At 49.8% G+C, this 22,116-nt stretch overlaps 1 protein-coding gene across 3 annotated transcripts in view; it reads right to left on the bottom strand.

The window, feature by feature from the left end:
- CORO2B (coronin 2B) overlaps window positions 1-22,116 on the bottom strand; it is a 140,406-nt gene that overhangs the window by 80,017 nt on the left and 38,273 nt on the right. The window contains exon 1 of one of the 3 annotated variants that reach the window (XM_068554546.1): window positions 17,915-17,931. The exons of the other annotated variants lie outside the window; for them this stretch is intronic. The gene's annotated coding sequence lies outside the window, so the exon portion shown is untranslated. Of the gene's footprint in view, window positions 1-17,914; window positions 17,932-22,116 lie in introns of those variants that run through there. 3 annotated transcript variants of the gene reach the window in all.

Here is a 22,116-nt window from a genome sequence, read left to right as displayed (position 1 = left end):
TCAGGATGGGACATGAGAACACTGGGGACGGGGCTTTGCAAAAGGTGTGCCAAACAACAGATACTATCATCAATATCTCCTCTGAATTCTCCCACAACATTCTGGGTTCACGAGTGATCACTGGTCAACTAGTCCTCCTCCAACTCTGAGTCAGCCCTGCTTTCCAGAGCCCAGGGCTGGACACATGGGAGGGATACAGCGCATGTTCCCAAACTGAAGGGAGCAGAAGTGGATCAGCCCGGGGTCTTCAGAAGCGTGTCAGGTCAGGCAGTAATTACTGACGGACTCTTCACTTCAGTTTCCTCCTCTGTGAAATGAAAGGCTAGGATCTTTTTAGCAGAACACTTTCTCTAAATAAAATATTACTCAGAACTCCAAAATGTAAAATGGGCAAAGTTGGAGATGTTTGCATTCAAATCTAGCAGGAAACTGGGAGTACCTTCAAACAATGGTCCTGGGACTGAACCGTGGAACCCAATTTGAGAAGCTCTGGTGTGAGGAAAGGGGCCAGAAACCCACGTTCCAGCTGGCTCAGCCACTAACTCACTAGGGACCCTCAGGCAGATCCCTCCTTCTTCTCTCACAGGAGGTATTTGGGCCAGATGGCCCACCCTCTAGCTCTGCCATGTAATGGTCTTACTGGGTTCTTTCTCACTGGCTACCAGGACTTCTGAGAAGATCTTGTAGCCATTCAAGAAATACCCAGTATGAAGAAGCTGGACCGCAAGTGTTCTTGCTTAAGTGCTCTCTGACTGCAGTATCTGCTGGGTTTGGGCCTCCAGGGATCCAGGAGTCCCTCGAGGGTCTGCCTCTGAAGTCCCCATACCCCGTGGCACAGCTGATCTCAGCAGGGATGCAGGACGGAGGAAGGTGACCCACTGACTCACTACCATATTGAACAGCACAGATTACAAATCATTTCCATCACTGCAAACAGTTCTGTTGCATGGCGCTGGTAGAATATCAATTAGCCCCCCAAAGTCACATCCTAGAGGAAAAGAATCCAACTGAACGTCCACACCTGGGAGCTCCTGGCTGGGATGCACAGGGACCACAGAAGGTCAGGATCTGGAGTCACCCCACTGACTTTCTCTCCATCCTTAGCAGATGTGGAATTCTTAGGTTCCACGCCAACTCACAGAGCCTCTTGGGCAAGCCCCTCAGTCTTCTCAACCATGAAACGGGGATTCCTCCCCTTTGTCATGTTCCATCTTGCCTCCCTTACACCATCAGGGTGTAGATCAAAGTCAAGTGCGGATGAACACGGTTGGGATGGCACCTTCTCAACAGACTGCAGATGGAGGATTCAGATCTGGCACCCATGGATGCTGCACTCTGCCCATCACCCGACGCAAGTCCAGCCAGGTATGGAGTCTATTCCTGGAGCAGGCTTCTGCCCTGAATCCCTGCAGCCTTTCCTGTTCTGCTGGGCAGGACTGGACACGTGAGGAGAAGGCTGCCAGCCTCCTCTGCTCCAAGCTCTTCAGGAGAGCTTCCCATCTCCCCCTGAGATGGCTCCTGAGCTGGGCAGTTGCCAGATTCTGAAGTCCCCAGATTCTGTCCTGTGTTCCCTTTTTCTGGCTCATCACACTAGTAACAATAGCTTACATTTATTAAGCACTTACTGTGACCCAAATATTTTACATTCATTACATCCTGTAATCCTTATAATAACCCCAAGGTAAAGATACAACTATTATCCCCATTTACAGATGCAACTGGGCTTGTTCAAAGTCACTTAAGTGGAGTCACTGGGATCTGAACTCCGACCTGACACCAGGGTCTCTTACTTTACACGTTTGCTCCCCAATCACACTGGATGTTAGTGAGGGCAGCAGCTATGTCTCATTCTTCTCCATTTTTCCAGGCCTTACCATTAGGCTTAATATAGTATTGATGAATGTTTACTAAATATGTGAATGAGTAAAGGAATAAGAGGACAGCAAGAAGGAAGAGTGACCCTGTCACTTCCCCTTAAAGCCTCTAAAAACTCCCTTGGTCCTCCCACATCATAAACCTTGCCCATCCCCTTATAGGGATCTGCGGGACCAGATCCCAACTTGTAAGATCCCACCTGGGCAGAAAGCAAGGAGAAGGAAATATCTGCTTCCCTATGGGTCCAACTTTTCTTACATGTGGTCCTAACACAAAAAGGCTTTCATAGAACCATAGCCTGCCAGCGCAGAAGAGGACTTAGGCCCAGAAAGAGGAAGTGACTTGTCCAAGGTCACACAGCAAGGTCACCTGATGACCAATCCACCCTGCAAGCCTCCTTGTGGGAGGGTGGGGGATAAACGGATGGGGGGTGAGGGGACAGGACATGGTGCTGCCACCTCTCCTCTGCATGTAGACCTGGGGGGACTGTCTGGGGTGGGCAGGCCCCACCCAGGGAAGCACCCGCCTTCTACTGGGATTCTGAGTTCTGTATTCCTCGGCCCAGGGAGGGAGGGGGCGGTGGAGCCCAAAGCACAGGCCCAACAGATGGTTTCTATTTGCAGCCACTGCGCCTGGTCTGTGCCAGACTCCTGACCTATTCTGAGGAACTGAGGGCCCCACTGGCTCAGGGATGGCCTCCCACTCGCACCCCTTAACCCACAGTTTGGCAGGAGATCAGATGGGTGGTTCAGGGCCAGTGGAGGTGGGGAGTGGAGGAGGAAAACCTTTGAAAATGAGGCTGGGGTGGATGCCTGCAAGCTTGAACTCCAGAGCAGGGATCCTCAGAGTGTGAGCCCCAGGCATCATCTGGGGTGTTTGTGGAAATTCAGGTTCCTGGGCCCCACTTCAGGCCTGCAGGATCACACTCTCTGGGAGAGGGCTGGGGACTCTGCGTTTGAACCAAGCTCCCCAGGTGATCCCTGTTATTCAGTGTACTGTCTGTGGACCGTAGCACTGGCATCATCTGGGAGCTGGTTAGAAATGCAGAATCCCAGGCCCCACCCAGGACTGAAGCAGAACCTGCAGAATCTGCGTGCATCAGAATCACCCCTTGGGCTTGTTAAAACACAGATCGCTAGGCCTCACCTCCAGAGTTTCTGATTCAGGAAGTCCGCGGGCCTGGGAACATGCATTTCTAACAAGTCGCCAGGTGAGGTGAAGCTAAGTCCCCGAGCTGTACTGCAAGGGTCACTGTACCCTCTGAAGCCCTAGTGCTCTCACCTTTCAGAAGTCCCTTTACCTCTCCGAGTTTCAGTTTGTCCATCTGTAAAATGGATGTAATTCACACCTTTTTCCTAGGGCAGTTGTGAGGTGCCAATGAAATAATAACGTGTGTGAAAGTGCTTTGTGAACTACTATTGTTATTATAAAAATTATTATATAAATCAATTTGTACCTTACAAAGTGGTATAGGCCCTGTCATTGGCCCTTGACAGCCGCCCTGCCATACAGCAAGTCAGTCAAAGAGCTATGCATTCCTCGAGGGCTTTATTCTGCGTTCCTGGACTGTCCAGCACAAGACCAGGCATGGAGTAACTGCTCAATAAGGGCTGGCGGAATTCAGCCCAAGATGGCTGGTTCCCAGGCCCCCTCTCTTTCCACTGCAGTCTCTACTTCTCACACCCTCCTTCAAGGCCCTCTGGTCCCTTGGTAGGCGAAGCTAAGCAACTTTTTTTTAAAAAAGGTTGTTTGATAGTTGAGGCTAAAGGGCGAGCTGGGGACACACCAGCCCCAGCTGCCACCCCTCAGGCTCCTCCCCCGTGAAACGCCCTGCCTGACTCTCAGGATGAGTTGGGATCCCATATTGAGAGCGCCCGGCCCAGCCCCTGGCACATGGTGGGTGCACCCTCCATTCAGGGGTCCTTCCCACGACGGGATCTGATCACCTGGGCGTCCCCGAGCTGGGGCACTGCAGGGCTCGTACATTTAAGGTCAGGCCTAGCATGGGCTGATGCGGCTCCCTGGCAACGAAATCTCCTAAAATGATGTGCCAAGCGTGCTCCCCGGGAAAGGGGGCGATCAGAGCTGCTCACAGGTGGAATCCCACGGGCCTCCCCAGGGCACTGCAGAGGAGCCCTTCTACTTGTTGGTCCCTGTACGCAGGGGACCCTCAGACCATCCACCTCACGGACCAGGACCTTGGCTCCCTGTTGCCTGGAAATGCAGGAAAGATGGGCTGCTAAACAGTCCCTGGGGGAATGTGTAATGTGGCTTGGGCCTTCTCCTTCCCAAGAGATAACTTATCTAAATTGCAACAGGGGAGGGCTGCAGTATCTCTGTAGAGAACAGAGGCAGCCAGCCCATCTCTCAGTGCTCAAATGAGAAAGGAAAGGTTGAAAACCTTTACATTACTGTCAGTCATCTTGGGTACAAGAGGGGGCAGTGAGCAGACACCAGGCCACATGCACAGAGCTTATTCAGGGACAATCTGCATTGATTACTCTGCACTGTCCCCAAGGGATGTGTGTGTGTGTGTGTGTGTGTGTGTGTGTGTGTGTGGCTTTTGTTTGAAAAACCCTCTGACCGATGACTGTCTCATGATGTTCTACCTTTCACCAACTGCATTATGAAAAGAATCTACTAGTTAATTTAGGACCCGGCAAGGAAAGGGGACTCTTCCTGGATCTTTGGCCAATACCCCTAAGCACAGCCTCTGTTCCCCAAACTCACAAGGGACACAGCCTCCTTCTAGGTGGCTGTGTTGTGTCCCCAGGGGACCTCCAGCTCAGCTCCAGAGCTCTGCCCAGTAGAAGGGACCCACACTCAGTGGTGACGGGCTTGGGGTTTAAATGTGAGCTATGTGAGGCTGTGGTTGGTAACAGAGAGAAGGGCATGGAGAGGAGGGCAGAGAGAAGTGTGAAGAGGATCATTTTTACTTTCTAGATGTGTTGCTGTGCTTTTTACTCTTTAGCACTTTCTAACCATGGACCTTCCCTCTCTTCCTCTTAACGGCACCTGTTCACCCAGAAAGGGTTAGGACTGTTCAAGCAGGAATCTGAACAATTCAGGTTTTCTGACATCCCGTATGGGATTTGCAGCTACACAACAGTCTTAAGAGTCAGACTTGAGAGGCTTTTCTTGACTCCCATCTCCCCCTGATAGCAAATGAAGGATGTCACCTGGCTGACCAGATAGCAGAGAAGTCCTGGTCAGACACCAGAGGGAGGGGAAAGCCCACTCCTTGCAGACGGAAAGACTGAGAATGGGAAGGAGACAGAGAGGGAAGTGCAGGTTCAGACGTGTGCCCTGATTTTCCATACTCTGGGCCAGAATCTCAGTGGGGTGGCGCTCAGTAGGATGAGGGTGGTGCCGAGGGCAGAGGGTAGAGGCGTTTCTCTCCAACTTCTTGACTGGGATTCTAGAAGGAGAGAGACCACTACTCAGGATGGCCCTGGGCCAAATAAGAGGTGGCCTCTCAGAATTAAGATGGCCAAGGGGAATGGTCAGACAGAGAGGACCGGGCACGCACTCTTGAGCCTTCTTCAGCCCTTGGCTGGTGGAGAGAACCCAGCAGTCATGCCCCACACATCCCAGAGGAGGACCTGGAAGATCTAAGAGCCGCAGGCCACCAGCAGTTTGCCACGGTGAGAGGCAAGCGCACTGCAGCAGAGGCTGTGGGGAAGACAGGCCTGGGGCAAGATGGATAGTGAGACAAAGGCCCAGCGGGGGATGGACCCTGCCATCAGGGCCAAGGGAAAATGGACCATGAGTTTGTCCACAGCAGACTTCAGTGGCAGATACCCAAAGAACGCCCTGGGATGGGACAGACCAGCCACACCTCAGTGGACATCAGCTAGGACATGTCTGAGGACTGGTGCAGAGCCAGAGGTCTCCCTCTCCCTGACACCCCGGCTGTCTACATCCCCAGATGCCATTTTACAAAAGAGCCAGAAGAGGAGGAGCTCTGAAAGATGAGCCTTTGGAGTCACTCAAGCAGAAGCCAAATTAGCCCAAAGAGGCTGAGTCTTTACATCACAAGACTGTGTAAATCACTGAATCAGATCAACTCCACTGGACAGGAATGAATGTGTTTTATCACTGTGACCCTTCGAGGTAGGGCTCCTAAATGAGATCAGATCAGCTTTAGAGAAAATAAAGAAGCTGTATCTTCTTACACACTGCTATATATAAAATAAACAACGAGGACCTACTATATAGCACAGGGAACTATATTCAGTATCTTACAATAACCTATAATGGAAAAGAATCTGAAAAAGAATATATGTGTGTGCGTGTGTGTAACTGAATCACTTTTCTGTACACCTGAAACTAACACACTGTAAATCAACCATGCCTCAATTTAAAAAAAAAAAGACTCTGTATCTCCTTTGCTCACCCAAGTTGTCAGGGCCGCCACGTAAAGCCATGAAAGCTGTGCACTGCGCAGCTTGACCAAGTGAATGGCGCCCCCTGGAGTTATGCAATGCGGGGGCGGGGTTGCCTGCGAGTCCCTTCACAATGAAGAAGTGGCCTCAGAAGCAGGAGGCAGAGTGAGAGAGCTCCCATCACAACCACAGAGGCCAGGCTTGAGCAGACAACAAGATAACCAGGGGGATCCCGTGCACTTGTAGCTCTGAAACGTCATCCCAGGCTTCTGATGCCAGGTCTTGTGGCTGTCCTGGGAGCTGGGGAGCCTGCCTGCTGGTCACTCTCTTGTCTTCCATTAGTAACGGTCAACAGAGAGAGTCTGTTTCTAGCAACCAACAGAGATCTCACTCCAGCAATGCAGAGGGACAACATGGGGCCCTCCTAGGGCAGCTGCCCTCAGCCATTCCAGACACCAGTCTACACTGACAAGTGTCTACACTGACAAGTGTCTACACTGGCAAGTGGAAGTGTCTCGTCCCTGGCAGCTCAAGAGAAGCGACTCCCCTTGCAAGGGTGCGTCAGGACTTTCTCTGGTGTGGTTGGTGGTGTCAAGAGGCTAATGAATTGACTCCAGTGGGTCTCTGACCACCCTGTCTCCCGGGGACTCGCCCTTCCTCAGCACCTGCAGCATTTCCTAGCTGCAGCTCCCAGTGGGCTCTTGGTGTACACTTCATGGTCTGATCTGTTCTCTTTACATGCAAAAAGAAGGCTGTAAGCTGGGCCCCCATGCCAGCTTTGAAGGCTGGAAAGAGGAGGAACTCTAAAATCAGACAGACCTGGGTTTAAATCCTAGTACCACCGCTTACTAGGGACGTACCATACTTTGGACAAGTTCATTAGCTTTTCAGAACTTGCATTCTCAACTGTAAAAATGGAGAAAAACAATACCTACTTCTCTGGGCAGTTTCCAGCCTCTTGGTCTCTTTCAGAGAGTCCTGCACATACAGTCAATAGCCAATTGTCGGGTAAGTGACTGGCTTTTGAGGGGCTGGAGGGAGGGAGCCAAGCACAACTTTAACCGTTCCGTGACTCTGCCATCTGGGTGTTCCCTGGGAGCAATGGGACAAGTGCTTGGAAAAGGGAGGTGTGGCAGATGCTCCTGACTGGCTACATACCAGCCATCCCCACCCCTTTCCACCCACCTCCACTACAGGAGGGATACTCACTGTCCCAGCATCCCTCACACTTAGGAGAGACCCTATGACCCAGTTTTGTGGGGGACTTCTGGGAAAGTTTTCTTCTCATTAATAAAAGAAGAGAGACATAAGAAAAACTTTCTTGACAAACTGGCTGATACACTGCTTCCAGCCTTTGTTTGCATTTGAGAATGTAAAGCCTGGAGCTGTGGCAGCCATCTTGGACCCATGAGGTGACAAGCCCATGATCAAAAGCTAACATGATGAAGAGGCAGACCAGAAGAATAGAAAAAGCCTGAGTTCTTAATGACACTGCTGAGCCACAAAACCAACCCTAGACCTCCTCCCTCCAGGCCTCTTGTTCAATAAATCGTAAATATGCCTACAGCTTGAGTCATTCTTGATTGACTTTTGTTACTTACAGCCAAAAGCATCCCAGCTGATACAGATGAAGCAGAAAGGGCAGGGGTAGCAGATGTCTCGGTCTTTGGCCATTGCCAGTGACCGGCCTCCATGAGGTCTCCATGTCTCAGAGGCTCTGCTCCCACAGCCAAGCACCTAGAGATTATGAGGAGACCTGGATACCACACGGCCCCACTCATGCCTGGCACGCCCACCCCTGCCAGAAGGCAAAGGAAACCAAGGTCCCTCCATTCCCTTTCCAGGTTTTCTCTCCTCTCCCAGTGGAGTTCCTCTGGGTGGGCTGATGCAGCCCCCTCTGTCTTCTGTGCACTTGTGGGAAAAGTTGCACAGCTCAGGGGTTAATAATGACGACCGCTGGGGGAAAAAAGCGATAATCAGATTCATACTGCCCGTTGCTACACAACCACCCCACACGGCACCTCCCCAGCAACACTGTTAAGGCTTGAAAAGAGGTTTCCCCCATCCCCCCTCTTTTTCTTTATTCCACTGAATGCTGTCATTACTACAGAAACCATGAGGAAGAGGGGTGAAGATGAAAATGAGGTTATGTATGTTAAACATCTGGCACAGTGCCTGGGGGGTAATGAGCAAACACCAGCACCCTGCCTTTCCCTTCCAACATGATGGCAATGCGGTGACAAAACAAAGACGCCGAGCAGCTCCTAAAGGGCGGGGGTGCCTTCAGCAGGGGACCCTCCCATTGTCCTTATGGGGTTCTTGGTTTCTGAAGTACCTTCTCCTTTCTCTCATGTTACACACACACACAAACACACACACACACACACACAGCTGGTTCAAGAGCCCAAGCTCCTTGATTCCACTGTGAGTTGGGGTCACGGTCACAGGGTCAGGGTTCTCAATTAGCTTCTTCTTCAGCCCCATCCCAATGTGCCTGATTCGATCCCCACCGAGGCTGCTCCCGTCACTGACCCTTCTGCTGGTCCCCTGTCCACTTCGTGAGCACATCACAAAGCCCTTGAAGTTGCTGGGTGCTGAACCTTTTCACACACATCACTGCATCCCAGTCCTGGCCCAGGATGGGTTCTTTGCTTCAGGCCTCCCAGGTCACTCCGGTTCCCTGAGTGCCAACCCACTGGCAGCATCTGGCCTCTGCAGTCTCACCTCTGCAGATACAGTTTCTCTATTGACAAAATCCATGGAGTCAGGACCACCCCAGTCTGTACGGCGCTTTGGTGAGAATAGACAAAGGTGCCTCTTCTTCTGGGCAGACACAGCTCCAGGCTAGAGCCCACAGCTTGATAAGTGGAACACGGGCTGGACTGCAGCCCCAGGTGCTCCTTTGCCAGGTGCCCTTGTGCAGGGCACAACACACACAACTGTCTGTGGCGGCCATGCATGGATCCTCTCCAATCATCCTCCTGTGTTTCTGACGTAAGTGCTATTCTCGGACACTGACCACTCTAGAACTTTTCGTTATGGAGCGTCCCAGTGCCGGGGGCAACAACTTTACAGAACACCAAGACCAAGATTGTGCAGTACTCCCCAGCACAATCCCATGGCTCACTCAGCACTCCCTGCAGGGCTCCCCTCTGCTAACACAAGTTAAAGTCATAGCACCTCTGCCACCCAGTTCCAATTCATTCCTCCCTGTCCTGCCTGGAGGTGAATCACACAGCTGTCCCTGGAGACACAGGGGTCCTTGTGTTAGCATCCCACCATGGTTAGAGGCCCTTCTCTACCACTAACAAGCTACTGTCACGGACAAGTTGCTTTACTTCTCAGGGCCTTGTCTGCAGGTCAAGTGGAGATAATAGTGGTGCTTCCTCATGGGTTTGATGTGAGGATTAAGTGAGAAAATGCATGTAAAATGCTTACATCATCATCTGACACATACTATGTGATCAATACATGCAGCTACTGTAAAATCCTTTGACTCAGCAGTTCCTGTTTCTTTGTCTATAACATGGGTAAAGCGATATGTCGCAGGTTTTAATGTTTTTGAAAATGTGTAGGACTTGCTGTGTGCCAGGTACTGTAGTTCTAAGCATATCACAACATTAATTCATCCTCATAGCACCCCAGTGAGGTAGGTACTATTATCTTCCCCTAATTGCAGGAGAGGAAACTGAGGTACAGGGGTTCAGTAACTTGCCCAAGGTCACCTCGGGAAGAGGTACAGCAGGGATTCAAACCCAGGTCTTCCAGCTCCACTGGGTGTGTGCTTAACAAGTAGGCTGTGGGGCATCGACGCCTATTGTGGGAACTAAATGAGAAAACACATGCAGAGTGCTTGGCACACAGAAGGCACTCAATATACGGTCATTATGCTAATGTAGCATTATTGTTGAATGTTCATCATCATTATTACTACTATATGCAAAGTGCCCACCGAAATCAAGCTGCCTTTTCTTCTTCTCCCTCCCTCCAGCACTGATGTTGCTGTGTTTTGGTGGTGGGTGGGATTCTTGGCACTCTTTGGAGAAGGTTTCCTGCTGGGTTTCCAGTATGGGGGCAGGGAGAGAAGATTCGGGGTACAAAGGAGAGGATGAATAAACTCCCTCGGCACCAAGCCTCATCCAACTGGTGGTACCTCAGACACACAGCAAATCAAGTTGGCTCCAACAGGGGGAGGCTGGGCGGTGTGGGTAAGCAGGGGGCGCCCAGGGGCCTGTGGGATAGGGAAGCAGATGGAGGGAGACCAAGCTGCCCCTGCAAGATCCAACTCAGCAAATGATAACTAAGACGCCTAAGACCATCTCTGAGGCCCAGTGCAAATGCCCCTTCCTCCAGGAAGCCTTTCTAGATCTCCCAGTCGGATCAACCCCTTTCCCCTCTGCTCCTATAACACTTTATATTTCTAGCCCAGCCCCACCCATATTTTGCCTACTGTTTTAGATTCACAGCACAAAGAGGCCAAATGTCTCTTTGACTACAGGCTTCTGGGGAGCAGGGACCAGGTCTGTAATATCTGTATCCCCCGCAGGGCCTTTTGTACAGTAGAGGCTTAATGAATGCTTGTTAATTGAATAGTGAATGAATAAGACACAGCTCCTGCCCGCTTGGGGCCTTTCTCTCCTGTGGCCTCATCATTGCAGAGCAACTGACTGTGTGGTTGGTGAGACCCCGAGTTGGCCTGAGAGGTGAAAAACATGAGGGCCTGGGGGAATGTGGGGGGGACATGGGGGATGACGGCCTCTGTTCCCAACAACAAGGGCTCGGCCTCACCAGGAGGAGGGCAGTGTCACCCTGGGCCGCCTTTCCTTCCCCGCCCTGGCTTCGGCCAGCACCCAGTCATCCCCTCGGGCTGGGGGTCTGTCCAGGCCCCTCTACCTCCTGCACACTTCCTGCTCACGTCATCCCATCCCGCCCTGAAAACAATGACCAGACCTGCCCCGGTGCCTCTCACCAAACCATCACTCTGGGTCTCCCCTCCCACTAACTGCTACAGCCAGACTCATCGCGTCCCAGGCACGTGGTTACCTCCCCCTCCCAACCCCAAAATGGCCCAAGGGGACTCCTGGCCTCTTCTCTCTGTGTCCTGGAGTCCCACCCATCTCTCCCACACAGTTCCTGTGCCCTTCCCACCAACATGCTCTTTCTTCTTAGTGTCCGTCCACACTGCGGGTCCCTTCACAGCGCTTGCAGGCACTTAGAGTAAGGTGCTCCACCCTGGTGCACTGCTTTTCCTGTGTTCAGATCTTGCCTCTAAATTCCCTGAGGGTTAGGATGGTGCCTTAGTCAACTCCAGATCTCCCATATGAAACCCACACAGGGCAAAAATAATAATGAATATACAAAATGAAAGCAAAACAAATAAGCAAGCAAAAATAAAAATTAATAAGTAACTTAACAAATAACATTTATTCAGTGCTTACTATGTGCCAGGCACTGTTAGAAGAAATTTACGTGAATTAACTTAGTATTATCCTTCTTAGGCTGACGTTATTGTACCCATTTTGCAGATGCGGGAATGGAGGCAGAGAGAAGGCAAGTAGCTTGCTAAGGTCCCACAGTCAGCAGTGGTGGGACTGGAGGTTAGACCCAGGAGTCTGGCTCCAGGGCCGGTGCTCAGAGCCCTCACCACTCTCATGAGTAATTGCTGAGGGGCTCGATGATACGCACCTCTTACCTGCTCTTCAAATCTGTAACTTCCACGGCGAGACTGGCAGCTGGGAAGCTAGGGTTACAGCCCCAGCCTCTGATCAGACCTCCGGGCCACTCTCTGAAGCAGTGGTTCTCAGCCCTTGCAGCACCTTAAATTCACCTGGGGAGGTCTTGTTTTCATAAGTATTGATGCCTGGGCCACCCCAGCCAAGGAGATGGAATGTTGATGATGGGATCTGGGCATCTGTATTTTTAAGAGGCCCCCTCAGTGAGAACTAAGAGCCGCTGCTCTAAAGGCGGTGATTCTCACGAGGGCCCTGGCTAGATCTCGCTACCTCGTCCTCTCACTCAAAGGCCGGCAGTCCTGCATCTGTATCATCCAGGTTGCTGTCTTCTTTTTGTCCACATCACTCCCCCGCAAAGGGCCCAGGGGAAGCAAAAGAGCAAAACTCAACCCAGTCACGGCACCAGGCCCCCTACCTGCAGCCAGAGAAGGCGCTGGGATATGAGTGAGTCTGGAGTAGTCTCGAGAGGTTTTTCGACTTTCTTTGGGGCACTGAACCTTCCCCCCTCAGTGTTTCCATCCTTAAGGCGTAATGACATAATTCCAACCCCCTGGGGATTGGTGCTATTTTTCCCATTATTTACATGTTTGTACAATTTGGTCTTCACCCTTCCTAGGAACGGGCTTTGATGGTATTACTTGCAGGGCCCTTGTGTACCTTTGATCTGCCGAGCATATCTGGTGGGGAAGGGCGGAGGGCCCTAGAGCCCTGGGCCTCCCAGGGAAAGGGGTGAGCTGCCAGAAATGAGGCCACAGCTTGTCCTCCAAAGGGTGCAGCCAGACTTCCAGGACAATGGCCAGTTAGGCCTTTGATAGAGTATGTTCCAAGAGCAAAACAATCCAGGGGCAGTGCCAACTTCCTGGTTTGAAAATACAGCATCTCAGGGTCAAGTCTTTGAAAGGAATGGATCATGAATCAACCCCTGTGCCCAAAGTGCCTGCCCAGACCCGCTGACCAGCCATTCTCTGCAGGGTCCAGCCTCTTCCATGCCACACCCCCTGCCCATGCTCAGCCTTCCGAATGGTCTGTCCCTCCTGGTGGGCAAACTCTTACTCATTCAAGGTCATCTCATCTGGGGAGCCTTTCCTCATAGTCCTAGAGACTAGGTACAGTACTGTATTCTCAAAACATCTTTTCACACGGCTCATGGAGCCCTTAGCCCAGTGTGTAGTTTCCACACTTGTAGGTCTACAAGTCTGGTTTCTCCCACTAGTATATGACCTTGGGGCAAGAATCCTTCCTCTCTGCAACCCCAGCACTTAGCCAGCACAAGCCACAAGATCCACAGACTCAAGCTGGCCCACAGATGTATGGCTCAAGGGCCAGCGCAGTGATTCAAAATGTTCTGAATTGGTTGCCAACATTAAAAAAATCAGGATATGTCCCATAAAAAATCTGGATTTCTTGCTTTTCTTGAAACACCAGAAATCAGAAGATCTGGCCCCTCTGGGCCCACATGTCCACTGTTGCTCCTTCAGGGGCTAAGTGGGTTGTCCCAGTCCTGCCCAAGCCACCTCCTTCATCATGGTTCTTGTCTGCGTCTTGTAGACACTTGAACGCTGAGCCCTGGTAGAGGCATGCTGTAGGTAATTAAAAAAATATTGCTGGGAATTCCCTGGTGGTCCAGAGGTTAGGACTCCATGCTTCCACTGTGGGGGACATGGGTTCGATCCCTGGTCGGGGAACTGGGATCCCGCATGCTAGCCGGTGCAGCCAAAAAATAAATAAATAAAGTTAAAAGAAAACTGCTGAAGAATGAGTCTACTTTGACTTTCGAAGCAGCCAGTTCAGAAAGATCTATGCGTGAATCAAACAAACTGCATTTCTTGTTAGACAGCATTTCTGGACGACAGCTGGGGACAATTAAATTACCCCAAGAGGATACACTGTGGCACCTCCACACCATGGACTACTACTCAGCAATAAAAGGGAGCAAACTACTGACACCCCCAATGCCATGGATGAATCTCAAATACATTACGTTGTGTGAAACAAGCCAGACACAAGGCTGCCTGAGTGATTCCACTTGTAGTCAGACCTCGCTTTACTGCGCTTTGCAGATGTTGCATTTTTTACAAATTGAAGGGCCGTGGCAACCCTGCATCAAGCAGGTCTATCGGCACCAGTTTTCCAACATCCTTTGCTCACTTTGTGTCTCTGTGTCCCATTTTGGTAATTCTCGCAGTATTTCAAACTTTTTCATTATTATTGTATTTGGTGGTCTGTGATCAGTGACCCTTTTTAAAAATTTTTTATTTTTTGGCCGGGCTGTGCAGCATGTGGGATCCTAGTTCCCCGACCAGGGATCGAACCCTTGCTCCCTGCCTTGGAAGTGCAGAGTCTTAACCACTGGACCACCGGGGAAGTCCCTGTAATCAGTGATCTTTGATGTTACTACTGTAATTTTTTTGTTTTGTATTTTTCAATTAAGATATGTACATTGTTTTTTAGACATAATGCTATATTACACACTATTAAGTGTGTATAGACTACACTATAGTGTAGACATAACTTATTTATATGCACTGAGAAACCCAAAACTTTGTGTGGCTCGCTTTACAGTGATATTTGCTTTATTGCAGTGGTCCAGAACAGCAATATCTCCAAGGTATGCACGTATATGATATTCTAGAAAAGACAAAACTATAAAGACAGAAAACAGATTGGTGGCATGGCCAGGCGCTGGGTCCTAGGAGGAGCTGACTACAAAAGGGCAGAAGAGAATTTTGTAGGGGGGTGACGGCAACATGCTATCATGATTTTGATGGTGGTTACACGCTGTATGCAGCTGTTGAAATGCACAGAACTGTACACTAAAAAGGATGACTATTACTGCTGTAAATCATACCTCAACAAACCTGGCCTTTAAAAAAATTACCGAAAGGAATTTTTGTTCTGTCTCAATACAGAAACTTGCATAAAAGAAAGTTTCCAGTGAGAGATTCCTAAGCCCTGTTTGGTGGACCAAGCAGACCTGGGTCCCTTTGCCCCTGCGGTGACGTTCTCTGCATACCCACTGCAAGGAGCCTTGTAGTGTAGCATGGAGAAAGGGTCCCTGGGAATGCTGCCGCTTGTCCCCACTTGTCCTGTAATGTCCCCACTTTGGACAAGTGTAGCTTTCCGCCACTGGCACTGGAGCTAAAAACAAGAGACTCTTGGCCCAAACTAAGAGCCACTGAATTACAATCTCTGAAGTTAGACCCCAGGAACCTGCCACTCTGATGTTTACAAAGTCCCTCAGGTGAGTTCAGCATATAATATTTGAGATACATCATATATTGGTTTTAGGCCCTACAGACAGTAGTTCCCAGTATGAGTTCCAGGCTGGGGAAAACAATGAATGGTACCTTTCAAAGACACTGATGCTCTGCGCATCATTATTATTATTTGTGTTAGTAATTGTGTTCACTGCTGATTCTAATATCCAACCTCAGCAGGATGCTTCAAGCTTACAGAACGCCCTGACATGGATGACCTCATCTAATCCAGGCAGCTGGCTGGCTTGATTTATCCCCATTTATTAGATGAGGAAACAGAGAGGTTAGGTTGCCTGCCAAGATGGGGCAGGGGCAGGACCTGTGACCCTGGTGCTTTGAGTCCAGCTCTCCTCTCTTTCCATCCCTCTGTCCCTCTGGCTCGAAATCCTCCTTCCCACTGGAGGATGAACTGAGGAGGGCTGAGCAGAGAGGGAGGAAACAGAAAGGGTTTCCTCTCAATCCAGCTGTCAATAAACCTGTCTGTGTTCCCTATGCCCAGGCTCAGAGCGGCTGCTGAAATGATGCTGAGGGGGTGGACTGCTCAAGGTGCCCATCTCCAATCTCATTCCTAGCAAGTGGCACAAACCGGAGTTACCCAGGAGCTGTGGGTTATCACAGGAGCTGTGATCCAGCAAGCAGTGATCACACCCGGCCCTAGCTGCCTGTATCTGCCGCTCCCGGGAGCATCAGGAGCCTGGGTGCTGGCATGGAGAAGCCCTGCAGGATCTCCAGAGCAAAGGAAGCTGAAGGCTGCCCTTGGCCTCTCCCACCAGGATGCCCAAGATGACTCCTGGACATTGTCCAAGATGGCCTCACCCACTTCTGTTTCTTTAGGAGGGGTCGGGGTGGAACTGAGGAGGCGGGATAAACAGGGCAATGAGTGGGAAAGGCTGGAGGTCATTCCTGGCAGCTTGCACATGTTGGATACTGCCAGCATTCCCACGTGACCTTCCAACAGTGCTGCAAAGGGCCCATAGTCTCTGTCTAGCTGCTTCAGTTCTCACCCCAGCTCTGCCACTCTGGAAAGTCTTGGGGCTTCAATTCCAGAGGCACAGGGTGAAGGTGAAAAGAATTGAGCCATATCCTTGCTGCATGACCCTAAGCAAGTAACATCACTTCTCTGAGCCTCAGTTTCCTCATCTATAAAATGGGGATGTCATTAATAGTGTTTACCTCGTAGAGTTGATGTGAAGATTAGATTCCATAAAATATAAAAAGCATCTGACACGTTCTAGGCCTCTATAAATTTTAACTGTCACCATTACCACCACCATCCTCAGTTTCTCAGTCTGTGAAATGGGAATAATTCTAAACCCTGCCCTGCCAACCTCACAGGGGTATTATGAGGTAAGGTAAAACTGAAAATTCCATGAGGACAGAGCCTGAGTCTGCTTTGTTCCCCTGATGCATCCCCAGGATTTAGAATAGTGCCTGGAAATATTAGGTGCTTAGCAAATATGAATGAATGAATGAATGAATGAATGAAGTATGGGGATGTATCCTGTGACTCTGAAGGTACTCCATAGGGACGAGCTGCTTTTGTTTCTAATGAGTAGTCGGTGATGTCCAATGACAGAATGGGTCATGTTGGGAAGTGCTGAGTTCCCCATCACTGGAGGCAATTAAACTGGAAGGTCACTTGGCACAGGTGTCAGAGATGGGACTCACACATCAGGTTCAGGTTGAACTGGATGACACCTCGAGAGTCCTTCCAACTTATGCTCATGCATTCCATCCCAAATCCTTCAGCCACCAACTACCTTCTCTAGCCAATTCACATTCAAGTGAATGTAAAACCAGCCCTGGCATCCTCATGCTGTGGTCACAGACTCCACCCAGATGCATGGCCTCAAACCACACTCACGTCCACACACACTTACTCCACTTGGCACACACAGCCACTCACCGAGCAGTTGTCACCATCATCACTAACAACGGCAGCAGCTGAAGTACTAAGCACTCACTGAAAACCAGGCTTTGGCCAAGTTTGCCGCCGACCTGGTCTCATTCAATTCTCACTCCTAAGAGGAAGGACTCATTATCCCCATTTTAAAGATGAAAAACCAAGAATCAGAAAGTAAAATGACTTGCCCAAGGTCACATGGTTGGCGGGAGCTGGGTGCAAAGCTCAGCTCTGTCTTGCTCCAAAGCCTGTCCTCTTGAGCCACACTGCCTTCCTAACACAAACCAACAACCAAACCAAAGCAAATTCAACTGGTTCTCACAAGGCTGATTCCAGCGCAGCTGACATCCCAACCTTGATGGCAGGGCCAACTGAGCAACCTGCCCATTGGGAAGGTAGGTCATGAAGCCAAAGGCACATTTTCACCTCAAGTGCACATGCACTGGTCTCCAGGTTCATGCAAGTGTGGAACCCCAGCCAGCAGTGGACTCCTGCTGGGGCATGAGCAGCACATGGACCCCAGCCTGCGAATGGTTCCAACCCACCTTTGTAATTCATCTCTATTACTGCCTTCCTCAACCATACATCACAAACTGGACCCTTCCTGGTCACCTCTGGGCCTCTGCCTTATCAGGAATGCCTTCTCTTCTCCTGGCAAACCTTATTCTCCTGCTCGGCAAAGCCTCTTTGATCCCTCTCTGATCATCCCTCCTCCGTGCTCCCTCTATAACACTTGCTCCAGTCCTCCATTCCAGTACTTACTGCAGTGTTCTCTGCCTCGTTGTTTACGTGTCTGCCTCCCTTGCCAGACTGTGAGTCCCTTGGGGCCGGGGCAGTGGCTGATTCAATGCGCAAGTCCATCTGTGAGCGCAGGGCCTGGCACTGCAAAGACGCCCAGTCAACACTGTGGTTTCATTACTAACGGCCAGGAAGGTCCCCACACAGGGCACCGGCAGGGTTAGCAGTGGTCATATAGTGGAGACTTTTCACTGCTGATATAATCCATCCACATGGAGCTGAGTAACAAGCCCATTAGTAAGCAGGCGAGAAGAACATCTGCGGCTCGTTCAGAAAGCAGTAACTTCCCAGAAGTGGACGGCGTGGCATCGGGATGTACCGTTCACACTGCTCCTAAGTGGAGCCCGGCCAGTAGACTGCCTTGCTTTCACCCAGCTGACTTTCTACCATTTGCTGGGGGATTTCATCACAGAAACTGGCTCCCCACCCGACCTTGCCTGACACACACGGCAGGATGACCTGGAAATCCTCTAACCCTGGTCCTGCCACAGCTGGCTGGGTGATGGCAGGCCCACCCCATCTCTGGGCCTCAGTTTGCTCATCTGCAAAACGGGATAAACCACCCCTGGTACATCTGCCCTATAGGGCTGGGGTAAAAGGGGATGAGCGAGCAAAAGACGGAAGGCACTTTGGAAATATAAAAATGATTCAAAACCAAGATGCGGGGCCAGATGAGGTTGGAAGGGGAAGGCTCTCTTCACTCCTGTGGCTTCAAATCTCCTACAAGACCCAAAGGCAAGGTCCTCTCTGGGCCTCGGCTTCATCACTTGTCAGATGGGGGGTTCAGCTGAATCAGTGTTTTCCAAACTTCATAATTTGTGTACCCCTGTCAACACGTTTTCACCATCTCTACAAATCACCTGAACCATATTTATTTTAAAATTTTGTTTAAATTGACTCCTTCTAAAATTTGAGCATCTGCTTGAGCCTCATTCTAAGCAACTTTATACATGACAAAACTGGTTTGATGTGTTAACTACATTTGTTTCTAATACACATTACATAAATATGTGACAATTAAACCAAACCATGTTCATCCAGGTCCCACTGAAACCATTTTGTGCACCACTAGTGGTCCATGTCCATTCTTTAAGAAACACAGAGAGAGGATCCTTCAGGCTCTTTCCAGCTCCAACAGCCCAAGGTTTACATCTGTGTGATGCACCCACCTGGCACCCAACCCTGGAACAGAAGCCCTAGGAGATGGTAAGATAATCCCTACTTTCCAGAAGATTCCAATCTTGTTTGTGAAAAACTGTTTTCCAGTTGCTTCTGTGTGCTTTACTTGTATTTTGTTTAAAGTTTGCTCTAAGGCATTACACCTAAATGCATATATTATAGTGGGATGAAAAATTAAGTAGGTGACAAAACTCAGATTATAGGAAAGTCAGGGTAGGAGAACTAAGGCAAGGCAAAATGAATACATAAAAGGCTTACTGGAATTCTTGGATGCTCCCTGGAAGAGTACCACAGATTGGAGCTCTGAGCTTCCTAGAAGCCAAAGTAAAAATGGAAACATGATTCATTCTCCTTTCATTCTCATCAGCATGGTATATATAAGCAATGTCCTCATCTGCATCCCTGAGATAAATATGATGTGCTGGTCTCTGAGGCTGCTGACCTAGGCAGAAAGAATGCTGCTCCCTTCTCCTGACAGGTGTCCTTGCCTCTCTTTGAGCCCATCTCCTGTACTGATGCCACTGTGCTCTTCCCCCAAATACAACTTTGATCAGATCACTTCCCTTTCTCAAAAATGTATGTTTTCCTCTTACCTCCGGAATGAAATTTTAAAATTTCAGGCTTGTATTCATGCATCCCCATGAACTAGTCCCAAAGTACTTTTAGGGTCAAATCTCTGGGAACCTCATATTTGGATCTCAGTGAAACTGCCCGAGTCAAATCTTGGCTCTACCACTTAGAAGCCATGTAACCCCAGGCAAGATACATAAATTCCCTCAGCCTCAATTTCCTCATCCTTAACATGAAGACATAAAGAGCTCTGTCTCATGGGGTAATTCTGAGAACTGAATGTGATGACCCTGGAAAGGCACTGCTCACATGCCGTTAGCTCTTCTGCAGGGCCCTCTCGTATCTCCTGGCCTGTGCTCTTGTTGTGGCTTCACTCTGGCTGCCTTTCCCCTTTCTTTGTTGACTGAAATCCTATCATTCATCCAGATACAGCTCAAGTGCCACTTGAACCAGGGGCTTCCCCTGATTTTCCCAATCAAAAGAACCCATTCCTTGCTCTCTTTTCCCACAGCACATAATTTATATGCAATACAATACATGCATTATGTGCAACACTCAGCTGCGTTTCTCACCCTGGAGGGTTACCTCCTACTAGTAGGTTATAGAATCCAAGTGGTAGATTGCTACTGTCACAAAAAAAAAAAAAAGAGAAGAGAAGACTAGAAAATATCAGCATGCATGGCATGACTTTGTATTTAGTTTTGTATATATAACATACATGTGTGTATATGTGCTTGGTCACAACACAAAATGATTTTCTTACTAGAAGTCACAGCCAAAAAATGTCTGGAAGCCGCAGCACTATCTGTGGGTTCGTGGAGGGCAGGGACCAAGTCAGGTTTACCTCTGTGTCCCCAGCAGTTAGCACAGAGCCTGGCACATAATAGGTACTCAGTAAACACCAACTGAAGCGAACTGAAAATCTAGTAATCCAGAACAGTGCGTTTACTGGGGCATTCCAGGTGCCTGAGATTCAACTGTAAACCCCCATGTTCAGCCACAATTTCTGGGGGCCCCATTCAGGCACAGGGTCCATCCAGCAGGATTGCAGTTACCCAGCGGGGATTTCAAAATCGAGGATGCTGGGAAAAGAACAGTGTGGCTTAGTCCCTGCTTACCCAGGACCCCCTCACAAGACTCCATTTTCATCTTCTATAAGATGGGAGTGATGATGCCAGCACCACCCATCCCACAGGGAGAGAACGCAGTGAGGAAAGGCCTAGGGTTGATCTGGTCCTGCTCTTCACATCAAGTTTGCTGAGAAAGAACACACACAAGCACATGCTTATCCACATACACATGCATGCACATACTCACACTCACACGCACACACACACATAGTTACAGACATGCACATACACATACATTTCACAGGTGAGAGCATGGAGGCTCAGTGAGGGCAAGTGACTTTCTCAAAGTCACACAGCAGACTAGGGGCAGAGCTGGGACTAGACAAGTCCCTTGGTTCCCAGACCAAGAATGAAGAGAGGACAAATGATGTGTTCAACAGAAAGATGTTTGGAAAAACACAGAAGGTCCCTTTCAAGAGTGAGAGGCGATGTCAGGCCCAACTGCACGATCTGCAGAGGCAAGAGGCTGCGGTGGCCGACATGCCCCTCTCTTCCCGCGCTGCCCCTGCGTTCCGGCCCATCCCCAGCTGCCAGTCCCCTCGGGCCACCTGTGCCAGGACAGCACCCTGTCCTGCTCTGTAGAGCCAGAGGGAGCCGATGTCTTTGGAAAGCATGGACTTGGAGGCAAATAGACCCGGCTGTTACTCAATCCCAACAATTCCTGGGCCATTTTATTAACCCCTCAGGGCTGTGGATTCTCATCTGGTAACCACAATTACTGCTCCACTTCATGATTCTTGGGAGAATGAAAGGAGACGAGGTAAGTTAAGAACCTGGTAAGCGTGTATAAACTTTAGCTCCTGCCCTTCTTCCCTCTTCCTCGAAACCCTTTATTCCATCCTCAGAGATTTCTTCCAAACAAAAACAAAACACCTCTGACCATATCTTCTCCTGCTCTAACACCTTCAATGTCCTACACCAAGAGAAGAAAGTCCAAGCCCCAGAAAACACTCAAAATCCTTCATGGATTGGATTCTGTTTCTTTACCTCGTTAACCCTTTTGTCCATCAACGGAGCCATCCGTTTTGTCCATCCCCTGTCACCTGGGATCACAGGGTTTGCTGAGAATGAACACACACACACACACGTAAGCACACACTTTCATGTATACATGTGTGTGTGTGCACACACGCACACACACACACAGCGCTCTCCCCTCAGACTTGCCTTCCCCACCTCCTCCTTTCAAAACCCCAATTCCAAAGTCTTCTCAGATCCACGCGGTTGGAATTAGTCTACCTGTGTGAGTTTAGTTCCAGAACTGAGCGCACTTCAGCACGCCGTGTC

The sequence above is a fragment of the Eschrichtius robustus genome, chromosome 1 (genome assembly GCF_028021215.1).
Source record: "Eschrichtius robustus isolate mEscRob2 chromosome 1, mEscRob2.pri, whole genome shotgun sequence".
Lineage (NCBI taxonomy): Eukaryota > Metazoa > Chordata > Mammalia > Artiodactyla > Eschrichtiidae > Eschrichtius > Eschrichtius robustus.
Note: the sequence above shows the minus strand (reverse complement) of the source record. Positions and strands in the feature narration are given on the sequence as shown.